Source organism: Lolium perenne, chromosome 6, assembly GCF_019359855.2.
Source record: "Lolium perenne isolate Kyuss_39 chromosome 6, Kyuss_2.0, whole genome shotgun sequence".
Taxonomy (NCBI): Eukaryota; Viridiplantae; Streptophyta; class Magnoliopsida; order Poales; family Poaceae; genus Lolium; species Lolium perenne.
The window spans coordinates 209,153,527-209,169,382 of record NC_067249.2 but is presented as its reverse complement, the minus strand read 5'-3'; positions in this window follow the sequence as shown (position 1 = coordinate 209,169,382).

The following is a 15,856-nucleotide window of genomic DNA, read 5'->3' as shown; positions in this document are numbered from 1 at the left end:
CTCTAGTGAACTGTGGACCCCGGTTCATTCTTTTACATCGAATATAATCTACTGCAATACTCGTTTTACTGTTTTCTGCAAACAATCATCTTCCACACTATACATCTAATCCTTTGTTACAGCAAGCCGGTGAGATTGACAACCTCACTGTTAAGTTGGGGCAAAGTACTTGGATTGTGCTGTGCAGGTTCCACGTTGGCGCCGGAACCCCTGGTGTTGCGCCGCACTACACTCCGCCACCAACAACCTTCAACGTGCTTCTTGGCTCCTACTGGTTCGATAAACCTTGGTTTCTTACTGAGGGAAAACTTGCTGCTGTACACATCATACCTTCCTCTTGGGGTTCCCAACAGACGAGTGCTTTACCGTCACAAGGAAGCTACTACGCCTACGTCAACTGTACGCTAGCAGTAGGTAAAAGCCTATTACTGGCGTGTTAAATTTGGCTACCAGTCGTCAATGGTATTAGATACTAGTCGCGTGTCTGCTCGGCACGCGCCTAGTAATGAGTGTACCGGTCGCGTGCTGCCCTAACACGCCGCCACTAAGTTAGCGTACCCAACGTCACACGACTACTACTCCGCCTGCTCCCAGTATCTATTTCTTCCTTCCTTTCCCCCTTATTTATAGAGGTACAATATGCAAACATATATAACATCAATACACGGGCAGTAGCAGATACACATAATTAGTCAAATGACCAAATCATTATACTACAAAGCCAAGAAAGTGAGTCACTACATTTAGCACAATAGCCAAGTAACCAAATTATTACATTGCATATACTAGAATTGGTAATAGTCAAGACCTACATGTAATGAACAAGATCTACATTACACACCCGGGGGTGACTCCTCTGGCTCCGCGGGTGGATAATGAACAACAACCTCGTCGGAATCTCTTGGATCGTTGTACTCACCATCAGATGAGGAGGACGCGGCCTGCTATTTTTAGTAGAAGAAGGTCTCCGCGTATAAATTATCCAAGTAGTGTAATATCCCAGGATTTGGGGTTACAAAAAAAAGAGGAAACATATGTGTGCATTGCATTCATGCATAGAAAATTCGGGGAATTTTCGCGCTTTAAAGTGAAACAGTCACAGTAGCTGAAGTTTCACTTGACCTTGGTGGAATTGAAGTAGCTCATCAAGTCAAGCACTATAAACCTCTATAAACCTCAATGTGACTTTGCTAAAACCTTGTTTTGGGTAGAGATGATTTGATCTAAGGGGATAGATCAAATAGAGGTAAAACCAACACAAGAACACATTAATTAAGGATCAACTACTTGATCTTATTAAAGATCATAACATGGAATTCCTTGCCATGACATATGAACATACATCTGTTTGGAAATCAAGTAACAATAAATGGAGAAACCATTCTTCACTTATCTTTTCCATGTCTTAAACAAATCCATGATCCTACCATGAACCTCATGGTATTCATTTTACTCCATTCTTGGAAACATAACAAGGATATCAACTCTAGAAATATATATCCTTCTCTATTCCAAATTATTATACATCAAACCTAGAGAGATGAGAGTTCTATATTAATTATTAGAGAAGCAATGACAAACCTTGAGCTAAACCCTGGATATACATCCATGTAAACAAAACATCATCTTAAGAACATAACCTTGGGATATTATTCAAGTCATTCCCAATTGAGAGAGACCATTCATACCAATTCTAGCTTTACCTATTAATGAATAAAGGACAACCATTGAACCAAAGTATTAGGTTGTAAACCATTTCCATTTGGAGTGGTGAGATAACCTAATATAAAATGGAATAAGATCATATCCATGAATTGATGAAGTAAAGTAGAGACTAATTCAATTTAGTTATCCAGGTAGATACTTAACCTTTTCATACCTAATGAGATCTTGTGAGTATCCCATAAACTCTAGAATTAACCATGACCCACCTAAGGAAATATAAGAGAAGTACGATACCTTAGCTAATCATGACAATACTTGATCTTGAGAGTGAGAAACCTAATTCTTGAGAGATAACTTAGGAAGCCAAACCTTGATCATTATAAATTGTGTAGGGATCATAAACCCTAAGAACTTAAGGTAGAGGATATTAAGAACCTAAGAACACTTAGAAGAAAACTCTATATCTTGTATGGGGAGAAACCATTCATCATTATAACCAAAGTTAACTATAAAAAGAACCATATCCACTTTAGTTACTTTCTTAATAGATTAAGGATATAAAAGAAGTTAATATAAATATGATAGAATCAATTCTCAAATCCTTAGTAACTAAAGGAGAACAATAACAATTAAGAAAGTAACCATTTTTGTAGGGGAGATTAGAAACCTAGCAGATACAAGATGGTGTCATCTAATCTCTACAAACTAGAAGTATATCTCAACCCTAGTTTATGCATCACTATGGTGATCATAATATGAACCTAGGCCATAATTGAGATTCAAACCAATTGCCATTAGGTAAATATCATTAGAACCCTAGTATGGCACATTAATAAAATCTTAAGCTACAATTATTAAACCTGGGAAAACTCTTGTGATACATCTTATATTTAAAACCATAAGTGTGACTATCAACCACTTATCTATATAATTAAGACCCAACCATGATGAGAGTAATATCTACTCTAGGTATTTCAAGGTGATACTAAATATAATTCTAATACTAACATTCAAATGGAGTTATATAAAAACTTACAAGACCCTAACAAATAAGTGTTCACATAAAATCATATGCAAAAGACAAAAATTCTCAAATATGAGATCAAGTCCTTAGAGATAATTTAGCACATGAAATCATGCCATTAAATCACTTCTTATTAGGAATCCAGAAGCAAATATTACTTTGAAATTGTTTCTTACAAAGTAATACTAAATAAAACTCTACCTATCACTAAGTAAGAAAAATATCATTTAGAAAACAATTTGAATATTTCCAATGATTATATTCAAATTCGGGTCCATATGGAAATTTAACCCAAATATCAATACTAATTAATAAACCAATGTTATAGCGTTATATTAAAATTGCCAATACACCACTAAAGACTTTGCAGTACCCTGAACTAATCCTTGTATGAATTAAATGAGCAATACCTGCAAGATAGAAAATAATTCAAATCTGAATTCAAAACAGAATTCAAAACAAGAAATAAAAAATAGAAAATAAAAAGGAAGAAAAAGAGGCTTACCGGAACCTCACCTGAACGTAGCAGCCCAGCAAACGGCCTGGCAGCGGCCCAATGCGTCCCAAGCCCCAGCCCAATTACCGACCCACGTACCTCTTCGTCAAAAGAACGAAGAAGAGGTCGTCCTCATCCTCTCCAGCACGCCTGCTGGCCAGCACGACGCCGTGATCATCCTCCTCTCTCTCGCTGGCACCTCCTCCTTGATCGATGACGTGACGAGGCACCTTCCAACGCGGTATAAAAGCTCCAGTACGAAACCTAGCATCGGATTCTTCCTCCTCTCCTAAAAATTCCCCATACCCGAAACCCTGGCTGCGCCGGTCACCATTACCGCCGGCGATTGGAGCATCCCCTAGCCAAGCGGAGCACACCACCGTGACCGCCGTCCTCGACAAGCTACGCCCACGGGAGGAATCGAGTTGAGATGCCCGAAATCGACGCCGATGACATCGTCTACTTCGGCGCCGGCATCAACCAATTCCGGCGAACCAGGCCGTCTCCAACCACGCCATCAAGTCCTACGTGCTTCTGGTGAGCTCCTGAGTTCCCTGGCGTGTTTGTTTTGTCCGATTAGACGCCGTAGCATCGTCGCATCACTTAGCCCGTGAGCATCGCCGCCGCACCTCACCGTCGGCCGAGCTCCGGTGACCCAACAACGGCGGCGCCACCCTCTAAATGTTCCCCACGATGCCCTAAGTCACACCCATATAACCTCCCAACCGCGCATGACTGGAATCATCGGCGAATGCCGATTTCCCTGCCGTCCAGTATCCCTCTGGTCATGAACTCGAATTTTGACTTGGTCAAAATCCGATGTGGACCATTAGCCCACCAGTCAGTAACTGGGTGGGTAGATTAACCGGGTGTGTTTAGTATTTTCTATTTTTAATTTAAATTCCATAAATTGCTGCAACTTTACATGAATTTATAAAATCTATTACAACTCAGAAAAATACAAATGAGATATCAAAATGTTCCTAAAAATAAAATCTATCCAATAAAAATATAATATGAAATTTCTATTTTTAATAAAAATTTAATTGTTTTAAACTTAATAATTAAGCATTTTCTTTTAATTCTAAATGCAATTAAAATTCAATAATTAGGAAAATTTTCCAAATTAAAGAAAAACCCGTAAATAAAGAAAGAAAACATTAAAACTAATTTTCTTTATTTGTTATTTTGTTAAATCATTATTAGAGAGATTTAAACCCTAATTAACAATTATCTTAATTATTAATTGTTTAAAAATAACAAAATGCCAAGTCCAATATTGTTTTCATTTCAAAGTTATTAATAACTTCAAATTTAAAATGAAGTTATTAATCATAGAACTATATGGTAAATAGCAAACCCTAATTCCATATTGAATGATATTACAACCCTATCATTTCATGTGATTCCTAAAACCCTAATTCCATTAGGAACCCTAGCTCCACTATTTTATGTGTGAACCCTAAATGATTTCTAAAACCTAAACCCTAGATATAACATGAGATTATGTACTTCCTTTTGAGCCATAGAACCATAATTAGCAATTAAATACTTGCCATGTTCACATAAAATGTAGGAGCCCTATTATCCATAATTTAGTATTCCAGGTATGCATCCCTATCCAACCTAGATGATCAAATTAGGATCAACCAAGTCTAAACCCTAGTTTCTAATGCCAAAACCATCATCCTTATTCATCCATGCTTAGCATCACACCATTATGATGAACTCCAGTAGCAACCAGGCCAATATTTTGCATCCTATTCCATACACACTAAACCTTATTAGGGTGAGATAATTATTAATCATCCTATTTAAGAAACCACCATTCCTTACTTAGTAGATCAAATAGGAAACTCTAGATACCCTCACCATTAATTGAAATACTTCTTATTACTTAAGAAGTATGTTCTTCAAAAGTTATTCTTTTGAAGTAAACAGAGAATCATCATCAACCCTGCCTAATAGGACCTATAGGCAATAGCCATCTATCACCAGTAAGGTATAACCAACCTTGATAGCACCCATATGTAATTAATTGCTTAAGATGCCCAGGCTTAGCTCAACCCTTACAACTTCTAGCTTTTGATAAATCCAACTAGGTTGTGATCCATCTAATACTTACTCCAGAAACTAGCTGAAACCATAGTAAACCATAGAACTCCACAACCTTAATTATAATACTTGTTCTTTATTAAAGAACATGTTCTTCAAAAGTTATTCTTTTGAATTATATAATAAATAATCATCAACCATGCACTATAGGACTTAAAAATGGACAACTGCTCTTCACTTACTATACAACTACTATTCCTTGGTGTGAATTATTGTTACTATGCATTTTACCACTTGCTTATGATTCTAAAACAACACAACTCTGAATAAGAACCTTGTTTGTGAATTACTCTAAAAGTGCAACACACCCTGCACTAATCATTACCACTCACTAATCCTAAAACATCGGGGTTAGGTCACGCTTAGAGCGAATTGCATCTCATACTTATGCATTATTGCATCCTTGCAAATCTTTTAAACATCGTCCTTACCGGGCGATGATGCTATTTCAGAATTTGAAGTTATTACGTATCGAAGACCTTGTCTGCATAATCTTGCAGTCAAGAAAGGCAAGTTCATCGCTTGCTCATGTCATTTGAGTATTTTTACCAAATTACTTGCAAAGTACTATACTTATCACTCTTGCATAAAAAAGCAAAAGTATTATTTTCATAACTATGAATATGACTATGTGGTGGGCAATGGAACCATGGTATGTGTTGATATGGTGGCGGTTCCATTGCAAGGGTTTATATCCATCTAGGATTAAACAACAAATGTCGTCCAGTGATTCTTGTGCCGTAAAACTCGTGTTAACCATAAGATCTGGAGTGGGACGGAGTAGTCAATAGTATTTCCACCTCTTGTACATCAACGGATGCGCTTTACCGTAGACACTTGTATTCCGAAGGGCAAGCGGTGAGGTTGGGGAACCCTAAGTCCCCACGGCATAGTCCGTAGACACTTGTAGCTCGAGGAGCAAGCGGTGAGGTTGGGGAACCCTAAGTCCCCACGGTATTGCGGTCTATGATGGGTTGCATCTACCGGCGAAGGAGTTTTGTTCGATCCCAGACTGTTGTCGTGGTCGGGGGCTGATGTCTACTTCCCCCTCCTTTTCCTGTAGACAGTGTTGGGCCTCCAAGAGCAGAGGTTTGTAGAACAGCAGCAAGTTTTCCCTTAAGTGGATCACCCAAGGTTTATCGAACTCAGGGAGGAAGAGGTCAAAGATATCCCTCTCATGCAACCCTGCAACCACAAAGCAAGATGTCTCTTGTGTCCCCAACACACCTAATAGCTGCACTAGTTCGGCGAAGAGATAGTGAAATACAGGTGGTATGAATATATATGAGCAGTAGCAACGGTGCCAGAAAATAGCTTGCTGGCGTGTAGTTGATGGTGGTAGTATTGCAGCAGTAGTAACACAGTGAAACAGTAAACAAGCAGTAGTAACGCAGCAGTATTTAGGAACAAGGCCTAGGGATTAGACTTTCACTAGTGGACACTCTCAACATTGATCACATAACAGAATAGATAAATGCATACTCTACACTCTTGTTGGATGATGAACACATTGCGTAGGATTACACGAACCCTCAATGCCGGAGTTAACAAGCTCCACAATTCAATGTTCATATTTAAGTAACCTTAGAGTGCATGAAAGATCAATTCGACTAAACCAAGTACTAACATAGCATGCACACTGTCACCTTCATGCATATGTAGGAGGAATAGATCACATCAATACTGTCATAGCAATAGTTAACTTCGCAATCTACAAGAGATCATGATCATAGCATAAACCAAGTACTAACACGGATGCACACACTGTCACCATTACACCGTGTAGGAGGAATAAAACTACTTTAATAACATTGCTAGAGTAGCACATAGATAAATTGTGATACAAAATACATTGCAATCATAAAGAGATATAAATAAGCACCTCACTATGCCATTCATCAGTGAATAAGTATTCTGTGAAATATAGCCTAAGAGACCCACACGGTGCACACACTCACCTTTACACACGTGGGACAAGGAGTCTCCGGAGATCACATAAGTAAAATTCACTTGACTAGCATAACGACATCTAGATTACAAGCATCATCATATGAATCTCAATCATGTAAGGCAGCTCATGAGATTATTGTATTGAAGCACATAGGACAGAGATGAACCACATAGCTACCGGTACAGCCCCGAGCCTCGATGGAGAACTACTCCCTCCTCATGGGAGCAGCAGCGGTGATGGAGATGGCAGCGGTGTCGATGGAGAAGCCTTCCGGGGGCACTTCCCCGTTCCGGCGGCGTGCCGGAACAGAGACTCCTGTCCCCCAGATCTTGGCTTCGCGATGGCGGCGGCTCTGGAAGGTTTCTGTGGGTTTCGTCGAACGCAATAGGGTTTTCGCGATGGAGGCTTTAAATAGGCGAAGAGGCGGCGCAGGAGGGTCGAAGGGGTGCCCACACCATAGGGTGGCGCGGGCCCCCCTGGCCGCGCCGGCCTATGGTCTGGGGGCCCAGTGCCCCCTCTCTGGCGGCTCTCGGGTGTTCTGGATGCTTCCGGGCAAAATAGGAACATGGGCGTTGATTTCGTCCGATTCCGAGAATATTTCGTTACTAGGATTTCTGAAACCAAAAACAGCAGAAAACAGGAACTGGCACTTCGGCATCTTGTTAATAGGTTAGTTCCAGAAAATGCACGAATATGACATAAAGTGTGCATAAAACATGTAGATAACATCAATAATGTGGCATGGAACATAAGAAATTATCGATACGTCGGAGACGTATCAGCATCCCCAAGCTTAGTTCTGCTCGTCCCGAGCAGGTAAAACGATAACACAGATAATTTCTGGAGTGACATGCCATCATAACCTTGATCATACTATTTGTAAACATATGTAATGAATGCAGCGATCAAAACAATGGTAATGACATGAGTAAACAAGTGAATCATAAAGCAAAGACTTTTCATGAATAGCACTTCAAGACAAGCATCAATAAGTCTTGCATAAGAGTTAACTCATAAAGCAATAATTCAAAGTAAAGGTATTGAAGCAACACAAAGGAAGATGAAGTTTCAGCGGTTGCTTTCAACTTGTAACATGTATATCTCATGGATAGTTATCAATGCAAAGTAATATAACAAGTGCAATATGCAAGTATGTAGGAATCAATGCACAGTTCACACAAGTGTTTGCTTCTTGAGGTGGAGAGAAATAGGTGAACTGACTCAACAATAAAAGTAAAAGAATGGCCCTTCGCAGAGGGAAGCAGGGATAAATCATGTGCTAGAGCTTTTCAAGTTTTAAAATCATATAGAGAGCATAAAAGTAAAGTTTTGAGAGGTGTTTGTTGTTGTCAACGAATGGTAATGGGTACTCTAACTACCTCGCCAACCAGACTTTCAAGAGCGGCTCCCATGAAGGACGTTATCTCTACCAGCAAGGTAGATCATCCCTCTTCTCTTTTGTTTACACATGTATTTTAGTTTTTATTTATTTATGGGTGACACTCCTCCCAACCTTTGCTTACACAAGCCATGGCTAACCGAATCCTCGGGTGCCTACCATCAATCTCATACCATGGAGGAGTGTCTATTTGCAAAATTAAGTTGCTTGCTGATGAATCAGAGCAAAACATGTGAAGAGAATTATTAATGCAAGTTGTAATTAATTAGGGCTGGGAACCCCATTGCCAGCTCTTTTTGCAAAATTATTGGATAAGCGGATGAAGCCACTAGTCCATTGTGAAAGTCTGTCAAAAGTAAATGACAAGATCGAAAGATAAAACACCACATACTTCCTCATGAGCTATAAAACATTGACACAAATTAAGAAGCATTTTGAATTGTTTAAAGGTAGCACACGAAGTATTTACTTGGAATGGCAGAAAATACCATGTAGTAGGTAGGTATGGTGGACACAAATGGCATAGTGGTTGGCTCAAGTATTTTGGATGCATGAGAAGTAATCCCTCTCGATACAAGGCTTAGGCTAGCAAGGTTATTTGAAACAAACACAAGGATGAACTGGTGCAGCAAAACTCACATAAAAGACACATTGTAAACATTATAAGAATCTACATCGTCTTCCTTGTTGTTCAAAACTCAATACTAGAAATTATCTAGACCTTAGAGAGACCAAATATGCAAACCAAATTAGCAACCTCTATGTGTTTCTTCATTAATGGGTGCAAAGTATATGATGCAAGAGCTTAAACATGAGCACAACAATTGCCAAGTATCACATTACCCAAGACATTTATAGCAATTACTACATGTATCATTTTCCAATTCCAACCATATAACAATTTAACGAAGAAGAAACTTCGCCATGAATACTATGAGTAGAGCCTAAGGACATACTTGTCCATATGCTACAGCGGAGCGTGTCTCTCTCCCATAAAGTGAATGCTAGGATCCATTTTATTCAAACAAAACAAAAACAAAAACAAACCGACGCTCCAAGCAAAGCACATAAGATGTGATGGAATAAAAATATAGTTTCAGGGGAGGAACCTGATAATGTTGTCGATGAAGAAGGGGATGCCTTGGGCATCCCCAAGCTTAGACGCTTGAGTCTTCTTGATATATGCAGGGGTGAACCACCGGGGCATCCCCAAGCTTAGACTTTTCACTCTTCTTGATCATAGTATATCATCCTCCTCTCTTGACCCTTGAAAACTTCCTTCACACCAAACTCGAAACAAACTCATTAGAGGGTTAGTGCATAATCAAAAACTCACATGTTCAGAGGTGACACAATCATTCTTAACACTTCTGGACATTGCCCAAAGCTACTGGAAGGTAATGGAACAAAGAAATCCACCCAACACAGCGAAAGAAGCAATGCGAAATAAAAGGCAGAATCTGTCAAAACAGAACAGTCCGTAAAGACGAATTTTAAAATGGCACCAGACTTGCTCAGATGAAAATTCTCAAATTGAATGAAAGTTGCGTACATATCTGAGGATCACTCACGTAAATTGGCATAATTTTCTGAGTTACCTACAGAGAATTAGGCCCAGATTCGTGACAGCAAGAAAACAGTTTCTGCGCAGTAATCCAAATCTAGTATTGACTTTACTATCAAAGACTTTACTTGGCACAACAAAACACAAAACTAAGATAAGGAGAGGTTGCTACAGTATTAAACAACTTCCAAGACACAAATATAAAACAAAGTACTGTAGCAAAATAACACATGGGTTATCTCCCAAGAAGTTCTTTCTTTATAGCCATTAAGATGGGCTCGAGCTTTTAATGATGCACTCATAAGAAATAGTAGTTGAAGCGAAAGAGAGCATCCAGAGGCAAATTCAAAACACATTTAAGTCTAACATGCTTCCTATGCATAGGAATCTTGTAAATAAACAAGTTCATGAAGAGCAAAGTAACAAGCATAGGAAGATAAAACAAATGTAGCTTCAAAAATTTCAGCACATAGAGAGGTGTTTTAGTAACATGAAAATTTCTACAACCATATTTTCCTCTCTCATAATAACTTTCAGTAGCAACATGAGCAAACTCAACAATGTAACTATCACACAAAGCATTCTTATCATGAGTCTCATGCATAAAATTATTACTCTCCACGTAGGCATAATCAATTTTATTAGTAGTTGTAGTGGGAGCAAATTCAACAAAGTAGCTATCATTATTATTCTCATCAAGTGTTGGAGGCATAGTATAGTCACAACAAAATTTACTCTCCATAGTAGGTGGTACCAAAAGACCACTATCATTATAATCATCATATATGGGAGGCAAAGTATCATCAAAGAAAATTTTCTCCTCAATGCTTGGGGGACTAAAAAGATCATGAAAACCAGCTTCCCCAAGCTTAGAACTTTCTATATCATTATCAACAATGGTGTTCAAAGCGTTCATACTAATATTACTACCAGCATGCAAATAAGATTCCATAGGTTTTTTAATTTTCGCATCAAACAATCCATGTTTTAAATCAGGAAATAGAATAAGAAGCTCATTCTTGTCCATTATGCCAAACTAGTGTAAACAAGAAACAAAAAGATGCAATTGCAGGATCTAAAGGAAATAGCTTTGAGTACTTACGGCGCCGGAAAATAGCTTAGTAGCCGAGATTCGGAGTGTGAGTACCTTTTACCTTTCCTCCAAGCAACGGCGCGAGAAAATAGCTTGATGTCTACTTCCCCCTCCTTTTCCTGTAGACAGTGTTGGGCCTCCAAGAGCAGAGGTTTGTAGAACAGTGACAAGTTTTCCCTTAAGTGGATCACCCAAGGTTTATCGAACTCGGGGAGGAAGAGGTCAAAGATATCCCTCTCATGCAACCCCTGCAACCACAAAGCAAGAAGTCTCTTGTGTCCCCAACACACCTAATAGGTGTACTAGTTCGACGAAGAGATAGTGAAATACAGGTGGTATGAATATATATGAGCAGTAGCAACGGTGCCAGAAAATAGCTTGCTGGCGTGTAGTTGATGGTGGTAGTATTGCAGCAGTAGTAACACAGTGAAACAGTAAACAAGCAGTAGTAACGCATCAGTATTTAGGAATAAGGCCTAGGGATTAGACTTTCACTAGTGGACACTCTCAACATTGATCACATAACAGAATAGATAAATGCATACTCTACACTCTTGTTGGATGATGAACACATTGCGTAGGATTACACGAACCCTCAATGCCGGAGTTAACAAGCTCCACAATTCAATGTTCATATTTAAGTAACCTTAGAGTGCATGAAAGATCAATTCGACTAAACCAAGTACTAACATAGCATGCACACTGTCACCTTCATGCATATGTAGGAGGAATAGATCACATCAATACTGTCATAGCAATAGTTAACTTCGCAATCTACAAGAGATCATGATCATAGCATAAACCAAGTACTAACACGGATGCACACCTTTGTCACCATTACACCGTGTAGGAGGAATAAAACTACTTTAATAACATTGCTAGAGTAGCACATAGATAAATTGTGATACAAAATACATTGCAATCATAAAGAGATATAAATAAGCACCTCACTATGCCATTCATCGGTGAATAAGTATTACGTGAAATATAGCCTAAGAGACCCACACGGTGCACACTGCTTGTCACCTTTACACACGTGGGACAAGGAGTCTCCGGAGATCACATAAGTAAAATTCACTTGACTAGCATAACGACATCTAGATTACAAGCATCATCATATGAATCTCAATCATGTAAGGCAGCTCATGAGATTATTGTATTGAAGCACATAGGACAGAGATGAACCACATAGCTACCGGTACAGCCCCGAGCCTCGATGGAGAACTACTCCCTCCCCATGGGAGCAGCAGCGGTGATGAAGATGGCGGTGGAGATGGCAGCGGTGTCGATGGAGAAGCCTTCCGGGGGCACTTCCCCGTTCCGGCGGCGTGCGGAACGGAGACTCCTGTCCCCGGATCTTGGCTTCGCGATGGCGGCGGCTGCGGAAGGTTTACGTGGGTTTCGTCGAACGCAATAGGGTTTTCGCGACGGAGGCTTTAAATAGGCAAAGAGGCGGCGCGGGAGGGTCGAAGGGTGCCCACACCATAGGGTGGCGCGGGCCCTCGGCCGCGCCGGCCTATGGTGCAGGGGCCAGTGCCCCCTCTACGGCGACTCTCGGGTGTTACGGATGCTTAGGGCAAAATAGGAACATGGGCGTTGATTTCGTCCGATTCCGAGAATATTTCGTTACTAGGATTTACGAAACCAAAAACAATGAGAAAACGAACTGGCACTTCGGCATCTTGTTAATAGGTTAGTTCCAGAAAATGCACGAATATGACATAAAGTGTGCATAAAACATGTAGATAACATCAATAATGTGGCATGGAACATAAGAAATTATCGATACGTCGGAGACGTATCAGGGGCCGTCCTTAATTGGTATAAGAGCACTGGCGAGGACCCAGGGTCGGGGAATGCAACAAAGGATGGGTGTGCGAGGTAGCGGAGGAATATGATTGGATAAGACCTTATACCAGGCCTCACACCAAAGGAAGTGTGGACGGGTCGCCCCCGGTTGGCACCAAGGTTAAGATCTCTTATGGGTAAAGCAACACACCTCTGCAGAGTGTAAATCGTGACATGTCACTCCCTGCTCCGGGTTATGGAACTGCGAACGCTGCCGGAAAGGAACTCCATGAAGTTCTAGTAAACCGGTGAAGGCTGACGGACATAGTTCTTGTGAATAAAAGCAACCTTTTGAAGAAATGGTTATGAAAACCTGCATTGGTATTAGACTTTCTGGTCTAATGCTGTAGCTAGTGCATTAAACACCTCTTTCCTATAATGAACTTGTTGAGTACACTCGTACTCATACCACTCTTAAATCCCCTGCTTAGATATGGAGGCATCGAAGGAGGATCTACAACGCAACTTGAAGACCGAGAAATCGACAACTACTTCAAGGGACAGGAACCTGTCAGAAGAGTCAAACATCACATCCAACAAGGATAAAACCTAACTTAGCAATAGAAAGGAACTAGTTTCCTAAACCTAGCTCCTATTTAACTAGAATCTATTCATAGCCTCTATAGTTAGTTAAATACTCTACAAATAGAGTTCGTGATAAGACTAGACTACGAGTCGTTCTTTTCGAGTTTATTTGCAGTTTCACCTCATTGTAGAGTAGGAGGCTGTGATGATCTTATGTAACAGAGTCAATGTTGTAATTCTATAGACATACCTTGGACCCGCATATGTTTCTGTTGTACCACTCTGAGCGATATAATACTAGTGGAACGGTGTTTCATTGGTGTTATATCAGACTTGCATACTACACCATGCAGTGGTATGCCAGGTCACCACAAGTAGAAATAACACTTAGTCCATGCATGGCTCCATTCCTAGCGCTCTATCATCTCTATCCAATGAACCCCGTGAAAATATGTTTGGTTTGCCTCATTGGCGACTTCAACAACGTAGGTCCTCTCCGCTATGGGCAGTGTGTCCTGTTGGAGAACGACTTCAAGCATTCCTAGTTGGTTAATGTTTCTACGTACATGCTCCGTGAAGTCACGTCTTGTGCTACATGGTATAGCCTAAACAAAATTACGGAAGAAATATCAATTAGATAAAAAATACAAGTCAATGCAATTATATATATGAACAACTAACTAATTGGACTAAAACATACCGACATCCCACACATTAGTTCAACGATTATCTTTACTAGTCGAACCACAATGTGAAGGATTCAAAAAATCTCGTATTCCATTTCTTTTGTCTCGCAATATTTTACTTACCCAAGATTTGATCGTCGTCATCACCATACCTAGTTCAGTCTCGTTCATAGCAAGTAGTAACTACTCATGCCTTAATACAATATTCTATGCATATGACTCATTAGTCACATGCTTGCAAGCGATATAGAATGTGTGTTACCGAGTGGGCCATGAGTATATTTCTCTATCATATGGATGGACACGTTCCAGTCCTGATACATGCAACTCGATCAACAAGCACTTACTGAGATACCTGAAAAACATCTTTATAATCACCCAATTACAGAATGATGGTTGATGCCCCCAAAGTATTCTCCCCATACTAGGGACTAAAATATCTCATGGTCTAAGCATTGGGATACTTGACATTAGAAAGCTAGATCAATTTGAATACAGTGAAATGATCTAGTTACTTCGCTTAATTAGGTGTGTCTATCACAGTCATTCTCCTAATAGCATGACCCCGTTACTAATTGGAAACACATGCATGTTTATGGTTAGGAAACCTTAACCATCATTAATCAACGGGCTAGTCTGGTAGAGGCTTACTAGGAACACAATATTGTTTATGAAATCACACAAGTAATACGTTTCTTGTTAATACAATTCTAGCATGGAGTATATTTCCAACACTAGCAAAGTCTTGCTAACTTTTTGACGACCAAGAACAAAACAACCGTCTTTCATTTTCATGTTGGCTTGCATCTCAAGCAACAACAACACACTTATCTCTCTGTCTTCATTAAACTCCTCATCTAATGATGAATCATCGAAAAATTCCTGCCATAGAAAACTTATATATTCAAATTACAAATAAGATATCAGCCCGCAACCACGTGGGAGCTTAGAAGCTCGAATTGGGGGAGGCGACGACCGATGGGCACGCAAGATCATGGCGGGGAACCACAGGGTGGACTAGGTGCAGTCGGTGGGGGACATGATGATGGTAGTAGAGTGGTCGCGGGTGAAAGTTTGGTGCTAGCGGTTAGTGCATCTCACACGTGAATATGAGGTTCAGGGAGGCACATCGCCACTCCCAATTTGATCTTTTCCGCCTAAAATTATCAAAGATTAAGAGCCTTCACAATTCCCACTTGTTTTTTTGGGGACCTTGATGGTTCATTAGGATTGGATGTTTATTTTCTACTTCTGCTAGATATAGTTTTTAGGAGAACATAACATGATACTCCATCCGGGTCTGCAACAAGTATTTAGAGCCCTCTCGCAAAAAAAAAAAAGTATTTAGAGCCCAAGGGAGTAGCAAACTCTTTTTGACCTTGGTCAAATATTAATCACATCAAAGGGATAAAACTAAACATTCCCTTAATTCTCTACCATAATCACCCAAGAAAACAAATTAGTTTTTTTTCTAAAGAAGAAACAAAAGG